Raw genomic sequence first — 13,563 nt, 5'->3', positions numbered from 1 at the left:
CCCCCTTCTCACTGTCCCTCTCCCCTTCTGTTTTTCTTTTCCTTCCTCTTTCTTTCTCCCTTTCCTATCCCTCACTCATGTCTGTCCCGTCTGTAACAACTGAAAATAAAATAAATAATAAAAACAAAGGTCGATCAAATGGACCAATACGGCAATGCCACGATGATCCATTTGGCAAAGTAAATCCATTGGGTCTCCTTGTTGGTCTTCAGACAACAATTCTGACGGCTAAAGAACCAAATGGGACAGGCAAAAAAAAAAAAAAAAGGAAAAAATACTTATAAAATACGTTTTATAAATACTTATAAAATAAGCTTTTATATGCTTGAAATACTCATTAGTTAAATGAGTATCATTAGCTAAGTATTTTGTGTGACCTCGTATAAAGTGACTATTTTTGCCTTATAAGGCATATTTAAATAAAAATGAAAATACCTCACGCCTTCAACAAGTCGAAGCTTCAAAGCAGAAAAATGACTCAGTGTCAGTGATCGTCACAACAGACAAACCAAAAAGAAACACTGTGTTCTTATCTAACGTCTGAAATGTATTTAGGAGTAGAGTCTAAGTTTGTCACAGGAAATTATGGAGGAAAGACACACTGAGCAGCTGGAGCCATAGGATAGTTGAACTTGAATATACTGAAGCTCCTTCAAAATAAAATATGAAGTGTGTTTTCACAAAAAAATAGTGAATATTTCACAGAGATTCACAAAGAAGTGTAAGAACCATAAAGTGCCAACTGATTTATGCGCCCCAGATGTTTTAGAAAAGCACCCAAAATGCAAGCAACAGCTGTGGTGCGAGTGAGTGTTTATTTACAAGTGACCAAAGTGGCAAAACAGGGAATGAGGAACGAAAAGCTATCAAATCCTGTACTGGAAACTAATGAGTAAACCTGAACTTATAATGAAACGGGATGAAGAGCAGAGCGCCGCAGAACCAAGAACAAAACACCATCAAACAAAGAACACAGACCGACACCCACTATACACACACACAAGGTAATCAGGTAATGACACATAGGAGGGAAGCACAGCTGATCCTAATTCACAAGACGACAGGAAGATACAAGCATAACACAATGATAACATAACATAACATAAAACAGACCTTCACAAACACAAACTCAGGGACACGAACAAAGCACTGGGGACGACGTCACAGGAAACAAACCTTAGAACTGGAAACCCTGAGAATGAAACCTACATACAACAATTCTGACGGCTAAAGAACCAAATGGGACAGGCAAAAAAAAACAAACAAAACAAATAAAAACAGATACTCTGACCTGTAACTATCGTAAAACACTTCGACCGGAAGTAGACACCTTTCGCGCATGCGGGGTACAGATTGGGTGTCCGGTACGGATCGGGTAGCGACAGGACCCATCCTTCAAATTCGGGGAAATAAAGGACGCATTTGTCGGCTGCATTTGAAGGAGTCGACGAATTGGGACAGCCTTCGTCGCCTGGCTGTGACGTAATCGGCCTTCAAATGCGGCCTCCGGAGGATGCAGCCGACGTTTTGGGACACAGCTAATATCTTTGTTCATTCCTCGGGTTAATCAGCATACATCAACTGCTGCATTAAAAGTACACATGCAGCAGTCATTTTAATTTTCAAGTTTTCAAGTTTTCTTGTCATGTACAGATAAACAGTGTAGCCACATTTACCCATGATGGAATTCTTTGGCTCGTGCTCCTCAGCTTTACATGAGCATATAGAGAGTGTGCAGTTATATTAAGAGGAAAATAACAGGAAAGTAATAGTAATAATAATAATTAATAAAGAAAAAAACAATATACTAAAGTATTACATATTTAGATAATTTAAGGCAATTGTTGGTATTTACAGTTTGTGCAAAAACTTGTCCATGGAGCATTTAACTAGCATTTGTTGAAGTGACAGTGTGCAGAGTCCTGTAATCGAAGTGGTGTGGTGGCTTGTGGGTAAAAACTGTCCCTGTGTCTGGTAGTGCAGGTCTGGATGCTCCTGAACCGCCTGCCAGACGGCAGGAGTGTGAAAAGCGTGTGGCCGGGATCAGAGAGGATCCGCTGCCTCATGCAGCGCTGTCTGTAGAGATCCTGCATGGCTGCCAGTTCAGTCCTGGTGAAGCACTCTGCTGATCTCACCACCAGTTATTTGCAATAACTAATAAAAAAGCACTTGGGACAATTGTGTTGGTGACAGCTTTTGTTATAATATCAATAATATTTCTATGAATATGGGATACTGTTACATGTTTGCACAGACTTTTGTGGAATATGGAGACACTCCTGGCATTATATGAGCAAAGTGAGACTCATTTTTTAGGGTTGGTGGAGATGAGTGTGAAGATCCAAACAATCCCTGTCAGTGATGGAGAAGCTTTGATGAAAATATTTGGTAAAAAGTTCACCAGCATGAAGGAAATGAAGTTTCAAACTTTCCTTAGGAGGAGCCCAGCACGCCTGCTTAAAGAAAAGTGAGTGTGGCGATGTGGATGCTTGCAGCGACTGCTGTATAGAGGCCATCCTGCTACACATGAAACACATCAGAGTCATAATTGTTATTTTAGTCACGTGTTTGTTTATTATCCTTATTGTTTTATCTGGGACTGTTTGCAGACATCTCAGAGAGAGGAGACACCAGCATCTGAACAGAGACTCAAACCAGCAACCTGCAGCTCCCTGCTTGGCTGCTCCAGTTTTCTCCTCACTCATGTTGCCCACCAGTGATTTCTAGCTGCCCACCCACACAGCAGGCTAGAATATGCGCTGAGCCTCAGCACCCAATACTTGGACATGTTTTCTTTATTAAACAATGAACCAGACCCCAAAAAGTAAACAGCTGTTATTGCTAGGCAACGGGAGCAACATTTGGCGATGCAGCACCTGACATTCCTGACCATGTGGGCGGAGCATGCATGAAATGGAATGTTCAGTAGAACTGTGCAACACAAGCACTTAGTTCCAGCATGTTTCATTGTATCCAGACACAGCTAGAGACACATCTACAGCAGCATCTCTGTGCAGGACAAACGACAGCTGACGAAGAAACATCGAAAACTTCACTTCACTCCTCTACAATACGTTGGCTCCTTTGTTTAAAAGGCCAAAATGAATCAGGGGAGAACGAGAAGAGGATCGGCGAGTGCTTCACCTCACAATTCAGTACAGCTGATTAACCTGCAAGAAGAACTTCAAATGATACAGGCTGAAAATGTCAAATTAAAAGAAGAGGCAGAAAAATCAAGAGGAGAAGCTAAAAATTCACAGTTTGAAACTGAAGTAGTATTGCAGGAATTACTGCATGTGGGCCTCAAACTTAAAGGAGAGAAAATGGGAAAACAACAGGCAGAAAACCAGAATGAAAAGATGAAGAAAGAACTGTTGGAAGCTCAAAAAGCATTGGAGGAAGAGAAAAGCACAGCACAAGAAGCCAACAATAAATATCAAACTGCAAAGAAGGAGGCAGGAAATGTGATGCAGGAATTACAGGAGGTGCAGGAAGATTTTGAAGAGGGCAAAAGGAAAATGCAGTTGGCAACACAAGAAGCTGCAAATGTAACGGCTGAAGCTGAAACACTAAGGAAGGAATTACTGCATGTGAAGCAACAACTTGAAGAGGAGAAAAAACGTAAACACGAGGCAGAAAATGAGATTGAAAATATGAAGAAAGAATTGTTGGAAGCTCAAAAAGTGTTGGAGGAAGAGAAAATTAAAACACAGGAAGCAAAGAAAGAAATGGAAGATACAAAGAGTTACACTCAAAACATGAAGAAGGAACTGATGAAAGTGCAAGAAGAACTTGCAGAAGAGAAAATTGAGGTGAAGGCATTCAAGAAAGAAATGAGCGGCTCTGCGGTGACCAAGAAAGACTGCAAAGACGCACTTAAAGAAATACGAAAGCACAAAAAGGAAGCTAAAGAGCTCCTCAAACACAAAGTGAAACTGGCCAAACAGCAGCTGAAAGAAACATTTAAAGATGCCGAGGAGCAGCTCAACAAGACCTTAAAAGAACTGAAGGCAAAAGCAAAGCAAGCCGAGGACAGGAGGGGATTCTGGAGCAGACTGCTGAGGAAGAACTGACCCAGCAGCATCCAGTTTGAGGACATCAATAGTTTCTTCCTCCTCTCTCCACCTTTCTTTCTCCCCATCCTTCTTCTTGGGACGTTTGTTTGTTTTTAAAAACTCTAATCTAAATACATGCACTGAAACACACAAATAAAATTGCCATAACTTGACCTCATGTTGCCTGCTTCTTTTCTTGTGTGTCTGTGGATGTAAAACAGTAACACACCTCCTGCTCTGTGTCTTTAATTGTAAATAAATGCAATATGTTTTCATTTTAAAATGCAGTGCAAAAAACTTCTGCTCTGAATCTTTTTTTTAGCAAAAAGCTTTTTTTTGCCTGTTGTGGAAGTTTTCCATTCAAATAAAGCTGCAGACGAGCGGTGAGCGGTAGCTAACATTCTTTAAGTTAAAGTACAAGTATATTCAGAAATAGATCACTTGTAAGCAGCTTTCTAAGCAAATTTAAGGTTCTCATGGAGATGTATGAGCTTTGTGTTCTGCTTGTCTAGATAGCTAAGTGTTTTAAGGCACCAAAAATCTCTTTTGTCCTGATCAAGGTGACATCTAGCATCCAAATGGAGACACTGGTTCAACCCCAACCCCTGCCAAAGTTTTTGTCTTCAGATTTTATCCAAGCTGGTTGATGAAATTTTACAGTCTGCTCCACACAATTATTTCCCTTGCCAGCCTATTGCAGCTGCAGGGAACAATTGCTGGTCTGGCAGTTGATTTTAGCAACTACCCCAAGGAATCTTCATGGCTTCACTGCAAACTGTAGTCTGAAACCCTGGGAAATGGTGAACATAAGCCAGGGATGAACTGTGTGGGCCACTCCAGCAATCACACAGGATGATTGCTTAGTGACATGTGTCATTTGTTTTAGAGTCATCTTTCACTGCTGTTTTTAAATAAAGCTATGAGTACTTGTTATTGAAAGAAATCTGCTTTAACACTTATATGTGTTTTGAACCATTAGAGTATAATGCATAGTCTATTGGACAAAAGAAGTAAGGCAGCTGTAGTACATGTAAGAAAAGCTCTTTTTTTAGAAGTGAGATTTGAACCTAAACCTGCATTTGAAGGCTATAAGTAAGATTAGAGGGCTCTCGTGGGCCATCAAAGTGACCCAATGTTACTTGAAGTGCTTTTGTTCATTCTTGAGTCCAGTATCTTAGACCACTTCACAAACAACTGGGATAAGACAGTTTTTGCTACTGCTACTATAGCCCAGCAGGCCCAGCTGGCAAAAGACGAGACTGCAATACGTTGAGCCTTCCTCTGATTTCCAGCCCAGCTTGTTAAGTTGGCAAAGCATGGTAAGTGGTTGATTGACTGGTTCCTATATAGCCATTTACTCTACTGGAGCACTCAAAGTGCTTTTTACAACATGTCTCATTCATCCATTTATACGAGCACTTTTTCTACATAAGTAGAAAGAAAAGAAAAAACATAAAACTCCAAGTCTATCACCTCTGACATTGACACTCAGAATCAGAATCAGAAAGACTTTATTTATCCCCAAAAGAGTGTAGAGTAGTTTATGTTTATGGGAAATGGTTTTATCGGCTGGAGTTAAAAAGCAGGGTGGCTTTGGAGATTTTGCACTATGATACTTCAACATAGGCTAGAGCAGACAGGACTCAAACCACCAACCTTCTAGTTAATAGAGTTACAGCCACACCAGAGGATGAGACTCTTAATCTCAGGATAAGGTTTCAAGCCCCATATATAAGAGGTGCACTGACAGTCTGAGGCAAACAGCTGGATGATAGAATGATAGAGCTAATTCCAAATGAACTCCAAAGGATTTTGCTAAGTTTGGGGACCTAGTTGGCACATGAAAGTCAAAACCTTTATTAGTGGCATTTTAGTTTTGAATATAAATTTTCCACTTGAGTGAAAACTAAGAATAAATCTTTGTCAGCATTTAGGTTTGAAACGTCCACTTGGAGCCCAGATACCAGAAAAACTGCTGTTTTCAGCATTTTAGCCCACTAAGCCATGCTGCCAAGCGGAGTGCAGTGCTCATAAAAGTCCATTCAAACATTATGGTTGTTTAGAAAGACTTTCATATGCACCCTGTTCCTGTCTGTACTTGTGTTTTGTTGTTTTACTTAAAGAATTATTACAGCTACACGTATGCTATACAGTCTACTGAACATATGAATGAATGCAAGTGTACTACATGTAAGAAAAAGCATTTGTCAGGCGTGGGTCTTGAACCTACAGCCAGATGCGGGATGCTAAAGTGACGCTGGAGTACTTTAACGGAAACTGCATATCAAAGTGAACAAAAGTCAGTTGCTTGGCTAAGCTTCAGTCTAGTTTCTTAGACCAGTGGTCCCCGACCTTTTTTGCACCACGGACCGGTTTATGTCTGACAATATTTTCACAAACAATATTTTCACAAACTGGCCTTTAAGGTGTTGCAGATAAATACAACAAAATAAAACCAGTACCGGTACCATAAAAAAGAAGATATACTTAACAATAGGTATCGAATGTACCTTATCTAAGTTAAATATGCTCGTTATGAACACATTGTTAAGCCACCAAGTTCATACTCTGTTATTTGACTGAAAATCAAAGGACTAGGAAAAAGATATTTTCGACTAAATAATACCAATTTTTTTTTGTAACAAGTCTTTTTTCAATAAAAATACAATTTAAAAAGAAGAAGATTTATTCATAACACAAAGGAAAAGGCCCAGGGAAACCAAGTTAACGATAACAACCATAATATTCACACCCGAGCCTCAACTCTCGCGGCCCAGTACCAAACGACTCGTGGACTGGAACTGGTCTGTGGCCTGGGGGTTTGGGACCTCTGTCTTAGACCACTTCTGACTGTCTGAATGCCAAGACCAAATTCACTTAAGATGTTGAAACCATGTCTAAAGAATGAGCCTGGTGTCTAGTGTTTCGTTGGGTGATCTAGCTTAATATTTCAGTTGGGGATGTAGCACAAGAAAAATTATACCATTTTTATGAGTGGAAATTCAGTTCTGAACATACATTTTCACCAAACAACTTGAATGAAATCTGAAGACAAAATCTTTGGTAGGGGTTGGGTTTGAACTAAAACCCAAAATTGAAGGTCTGATTTGCCTTTGGTTCCTGATGTCACCGAGTTTTGGGTGAAAACTTAGTGACATCATGATATCCATCCAATTTTTTCCACTCATCCTAAGAAGAGAGGCCAAGGCTCTCCATAGCTACATTCTCTAGTTTTTCCAGGAAAGATCAAGGCATTCCCAGGTCAGCTGAGGGATATAGTCTCTCCAGCATGTCTTGGATCTGCCCCAGGATTTCCTCTCAGTGGAACATGCCCAGAACACCTCACCCTGGAGCTGCCCAAAAGGCATCCTTGTCAGATGCTTGCACCACCTCAATTGGCTCCTTTCAATGTGGAGGAGTAGCAGCTCTACTGTGAGCCACTCCCAGATGGCCAAACTTCCCAGGGTCTCTTTAAGGAAGAGGCCACCCACCCTCTGAAGAAAGCTCATTTCTACTGCTTGTATCGTCAGTCTCATTCTTTTGGTCACTACCCAGAGCTCAAGACCATAGATGAGGGTACGGGAGTGGCGAGAGTTAAATCGAGAGTTTTGCTTTCATTTCCAGCTCTCTTTTCAACCTGATTGCATTCAGTAGCCACAGCACCAGTCCCTCCACTTGTGAACATCTTTAGCATCATATGTGACTTTCATATAGAGTACATTTGCTTACAAAAAGTCTGTGACTAAGAATCATAGAGATGTCAAGGATTTGAAATATGGATGCCACCAAGGATTTTCAAGAGCATAGCAGGTAGAGTTTTAAGTTTTGATTAAAATAATCTCTGACCTGTGTAGATATCTGAAAAAATTGTCTGAGCCTAAATCATGTTTTATCCTTATGGTTCAAAGCTTTAAAATGCCCCCTTGTAGACAAATGAATAAGTTAGGCCTTTTGAAATCCAGTTCTTGAATCTACTATTGCACTGATCCAGGGTAAAGTCTGAATTATATGCGCACCATCTTAAGACTTTAGAGGCATTTTCCAAAACACAAATTTTTATTGCTTCGTCCTAGCAGATATCATTACTTGTAATATGGGTTCAGCTGCCATGTGTATTTTGTTCTGCAGTTTTTTGTCCGATATTAAAGCTGTAACTGATATTCCTTTAACAGTTGTTCCTTCAACATCTTCCCATCCCACAGTGTAATCTAGACAACAGAGACATATCAGTGGTCTTCACTGAGCTGCACAGTAATACTCTCGTAGACAAGCGAGTCCACGACCTCCCTTATTTAGTTGTAGGGTTTTATATTTAACTGTGGCTTTTCCCCTTTCCAAATGTATTTTGACAGCATTTTATCCCACTCCACAAATTGTTTTTGTGGTATGGGAATCGGACTGAAACAAAGTCCTTACCGATTCAGCATCTAATACATCCAATCCTAGAGTGTAGGTCCAGAAAAGGAATGCTATTCCATCTTTGTATATCAGATTTCATGGATTCGTTCAGAGGATCATAGTTGGCATCGGACATTTTGGTCAAGTCATGATATATTACCACCCTAGGTATTCTATGCTATCTGCATCCCATTTCCATTTATAGCGATTCTTAATTTTGACTGGTGGATCATAGTTTAGAGATAGTACCTGCGTTTTGTTTACATTAACCTTGTATCCCGAAACAGAGCCAAACTCTCATAGCATTTCCATGATTTTAGGGAGTGCCTGTGTGGGATAGGATATAGTTACTAGTAGGTTGTCCGAGAACAGTGCTAACTTCTGTTCCCCTCCTGCCATTCTTTCTCCAGTTATATCTGTCTCTGCCTGATCATTGGCTTAAGTGTTAACAAGTGGCTCTAAGTGTTAATGGTTCTGTAAACAATTCAAAGAGCAGTGGTGAAATGCAGCAGCCCTGTCGTGTCCTACACTCCAATATAAATGGTTGGGTGAGGTCTCCATTGAGTGTGATTTTAGCTCTTGGTTTATTGTATAAACCCGAAATAGTGTCAATCATAGATTTATCCAAACCAAAATTCTTAAGCACCTTATATAAAAACTTTTCCCAACTTGATTTTTTTAGGTAAGGTGTACTAATTATTTTCCCTCTGATCACTGCCTTCAGTGCGTCCCATTATATTCCAGGAGATACGTCCTCATTTTCATTATGGTCTAAATAAATCTCTATTTCTTTTTTCAAACTCTCTTTAGTATCGGGATAATTTAGAATATTTGTGTTCAACCACCAAAAGGTAGATCTGTTTTTGCTGTTCAGGCAGAAATCACCATTAACCAGATTATGATCTGAAATGGTACAGAGACCTATTTCACAGCTTTTAACTTTAAAAAGAGTATTTGTAAACATAAAAATATAGTCTAGTCTAGGGTGTACTTTCTATCAATTGGATGGAAATCTCTCAGAATCAGAATCAGAAACTTTATTGTCATTGTCATGAGAACAACGAAATTAAGAATGGTCCCCGATCATTGCATCATCCCTAGCAATATCAAAATATAAATAAAACAATAAAATTCAATAAATAACCATCAAGTAGTCCTTAATGGTCCATAAAATGTACCATCCTTCTTCCAATGTTCCTTGCATCACCTTTTCCATTTAAAGAGTCTGGTTTAGCATTTAATGTGACATTGAAGTCACCACCACAGATAAAAGTTCCCTGACTCCTTGTTGTTGCTAATTTCAAAATCTGCCTATATAAGGACCAGTCACTGCCAGGGGGAATTGTCATGGTTCTCAGGATCTGGAGAGGTTGTGGTGTGTTTTTGTCTTCGCCTCTCCCACCAGGGCGGAACTGGACTTTGCTTCCCCGCCTCTGAGCCCGCCCTCAATGCACACCTGTGGCTCATTCACACTGATGTTGCTCTGGCTTCTCATCACATGTATTAGGCTGTGTCCCAATTCAGAGACCGCACGCTTGAAGTACGCATTTTGAGTGCAATTACGTCACCGCCACGCGATGATGGCTGTCCCAATTCGAAGGACCCGGCCTTCGCGGTCTACGTGGGCCGGGTCCTCAGAAGGTCGGGTAGGCCGGAAGTAAACGCCTGGGGAAATTGGACGGTCCAGCCTTCAGATTAGCGTCACCGCTGTCTCGGTGCAGTTTATTAAACTCGCCGTCTGCTCCTTGCTGTCTAAAACATTACAGGACACTGGAGTAAACTCTCGACCGTCTCACACGTCTGTTTAATCAGTTTTCTGTTTGACGTTTAGTCAGCTGTGTGAAAATCCCGGAGGAACACACCCGGGGGATTAATAAAGTTTTATTTTATCTAATCTAATAACTTTAATCTCAGCCAAACCGATTTACTCACGAACAAACAAAACACTGAAAAAAGCCCAACAATAACATTTTTAGGTTGTCTAAGTGACTTATATATCACGTTTAACCCGAGCAGCGAAAGTCCGCGGTGATCTGAAAATGATGAAGCCGGGAGTTGTGCCGTTCTCGGCGGCTTCAGAGATAGAAAGATTAGTAAGAGTAATTTTAAAACTTAGTATATTACTGTGAAGCACTTTGTGGTTTTTATCCTGTGAAAAGTGCTATATAAATAAATTGATTTGATTTGATTTTAGTAGCGGCCGCCATTGTTGGAAACTGGAGTTTGGCTGGGCCGCGCTATGAATTCTGGGATATGGTGGGCCACGAAGGACACACCCGACCCATCCTTCAAATTCGGGGAAAAGGAGGACGCATTTGTCGGCTGCATTCAGAGGAGTCTACGAATTTGGACAGCCTTCGGCGCGTCGCTATGACGTAATCGGTCTACAAATGCGGCCTCAGGAGGATGCAGCCCATGAATTTGGACACGACCGAAGTGTACTCCAAATACGCCTCGATTTCCCCAAATATCAAGCGTGGTCCGGTGCACGCTTCGTGGTCCCATATATCCCACAATTCATAGCGCGGCGGTGGGTGTGGATAATTTTGCCGCAGAATACGGCAGAAGGGAGCGGCCGAAGAGTGAACTGTCAAAAGTAAGTACTGAATATGACGTCACTTATTTATGTGCGAATGTTTAATAATGAAGAACATTAAAACATGACTGTTGGCCACATGTCGGCAAAGTTATGTGACATTAGTGATGTTTGTACTTTCAGCGTTAACTTGGTTTTAAAGCCTTTACTTTTAAATATACGCCGTTCAATAGTCGACCTTAATCTGACAGAGAATCTGATGATTTATGGATAATTAAAGTCAGTCATATATCCACAAACACAACAAGCTGAAAGTCAGTGATGCTGCTCGGTTTGCAGTCCTGAACATCACGGCACAAGCAGGATTCACTGCACTGTTAATGTTAGCTGTGTTATATTGCTGCCTCTGTTCAGTGGTGTCGAGCCAAACGGACTTTAACGTGTGTTTGAACGAGCTGACGGTTCACTCGTTAAGCTGAAAGAAAGATGCTTTAATCACAGCAGTCACACATGTGTCCACTGTACCATCTGGGACTCTTCTTGTTTACACTCGTAATAACACAAACACTAAATCCTGCTTCTCTGTGCTGTTGTGTAGCAGTGTGTACACCTGAGACTGTCACCTGTCTGTCTGTCCTGCACTCTCTCTCTGTTTCTTTCTCTCTGATTGTGGAATAAAAGTATGAACATGTGTTTATAAGTTACACTTGTGTTTGAATCCTGCAGCTTATCACACATTTGATTTCCATGTGTGACGACTGCAAGTGTCCAGAGTGAGGACAGACTGAGGGAGCCACTGCTGCACATCATCTGTGAGGCTTTGCAGCCCTGATGATCCACCAGGACAAACTCAGCAGTGTGTGAGGAAGAGGAGGAGGAAGAGCCAGCAGCAGCTGACAGATGGAGAGAATAGACAGACTGTTCCCTGTTTGTGAAGGACTGCTAGGAAAGTTTAACATAACTGTCTGTGCTGAATCAGTCTTATTAGGTAATGTTCAAATAATGTGATCATCCCAGTGTTTCCAGTGTGGGAGAAAGTACTCAGAGTACTCAGGGCCTTCAAGTTACACACTATGAAAGGCAGCAACAAGTTTAATGTTCAGAAACCTAAAGTCTGTATCAGCAGCAGAATGGAGCTAAAATAAATGTTGGTTTCAGTTCTATGAAGCTTTGAGTATTTTGGATCAGTAGCTGCTGTGTTTGTTGCATCATATTGCTGTAATTGTTTATATGCTTTATATATTCTGAGCTAAGTTGATCTATAGTGTTACATCATATTCTATAAGGATGTTATGTGTTTGTAGACTTTCTGCCCAGTTTGACCCATTTAGCAGACGTCAGCCTGTTTAAGGCTCTGATATCTATTCTGTGTGACTTACAGCAGTTATGACATGGTCTGATTTTCTCACCCAATAAAGGAATATTTCATATATCAGTCGACTCTTCATTCTATCAGACACAGTTATCACAGCTCCTACATTTCCTTTTTACACATATATGTAAGCATTGAGCCAAATTTAGTACCAACATATTAAAAGAACAATATTTGTCTCTTATATATAACACATCTGTATATACACTGTCACAGATACTTGAGTGAAGATTTAAGGTGACAGGAAATATAAATAACTGCAATTTGAGTCTTTGACCCAGAGTTCAAGCTCACTGCTGTAATATATCCTGTAATATATATATATATATATTAGGGGTGCAACGATACTCGTATCGATATTGAACCGTTCGATACAGTGCTTTCGGTTCACTACGCATATGTATCGAACAATACAACATTTGTAATTTATTTTATCAACTTTCCTTCTGACGATGCTGTCTGTGTTGAGCGCTCAGTGGAGCTGCGCTCGACAGTGCAGCCTAGGCGGAGTAGTCGAACGCAGATTCACTGAGCACAGGGCAAGCTAGCGAGACAGAAGTTAAGCTCTCCTTGCAACATGGCAAATTGAACCTCCCCCACTCTCATTCAGATCTGGCGTTTGGAACTATTTTGGTCTTCATGTGACGTATGACCCTGAAGGTAAGCGAGTCATGGACTAAAGTAAAACAGTATGTCGGATGTGCCACGTAATGCTCAATTACATGGGTGGGAGCTAGTGTGTTAGCGCAGTTAGCTCGTTAACGTGTTGGCCGTCCAGCCCCACGCACGGGGCGATCGGCGGTAGCTCGTTAACGGAGAATTGCCGTGTTGTGGCGTTAAGGTCATTTCAACGAGGTTAACGCTGACAGCACTAGTGGGAACACAACGAATATGACTGCACATTTACGCCGACATCATCCTAGTGCAAAGACAAGTGGAAGCAGACAAAAACAACAAGCACGCATGCTACAAACTTTACCCGAGTCATTTAGACAGCCGTTAGCACATGATTCTCCTTATGGGGACCTGATATGTTTAATATGCTGCTGAGAATATAGCCCAGAAGAAGCGTATAGTAGAGCTTTTATTTTGGAAAGAGACATTTCTCTGTAATAAACTCTCTTTTCCAAAGATGAGTGATTCCTCAATCAGATACAGGGCTTGCAATATCGCTAGCCCGACGTCCCGGAGCTAGCGATTTT

General features: G+C 40.9%; 1 long non-coding RNA gene across 1 annotated transcript; it reads right to left on the bottom strand.

Annotated features, from left to right (window-relative positions):
- Positions 1-2,225, bottom strand: LOC145428800 (uncharacterized). The gene is made up of 2 exons (XR_013909122.1): positions 1,206-2,225; positions 1-206 (listed from the first exon to the last, which is right to left on the bottom strand). It is a non-coding gene; the product is annotated as an uncharacterized LOC145428800 (long non-coding RNA).
- Positions 2,226-13,563: the final 11,338 nt, after the last annotated feature.

This window comes from Astatotilapia calliptera, chromosome 5 (assembly GCF_964374335.1).
Source record: "Astatotilapia calliptera chromosome 5, fAstCal68.1, whole genome shotgun sequence".
In the NCBI taxonomy this organism is placed as follows: domain Eukaryota; kingdom Metazoa; phylum Chordata; class Actinopteri; order Cichliformes; family Cichlidae; genus Astatotilapia; species Astatotilapia calliptera.
The sequence above is the reverse complement of the archived record's forward strand: the minus strand, read 5'-3'. Positions and strand labels throughout refer to the sequence as shown.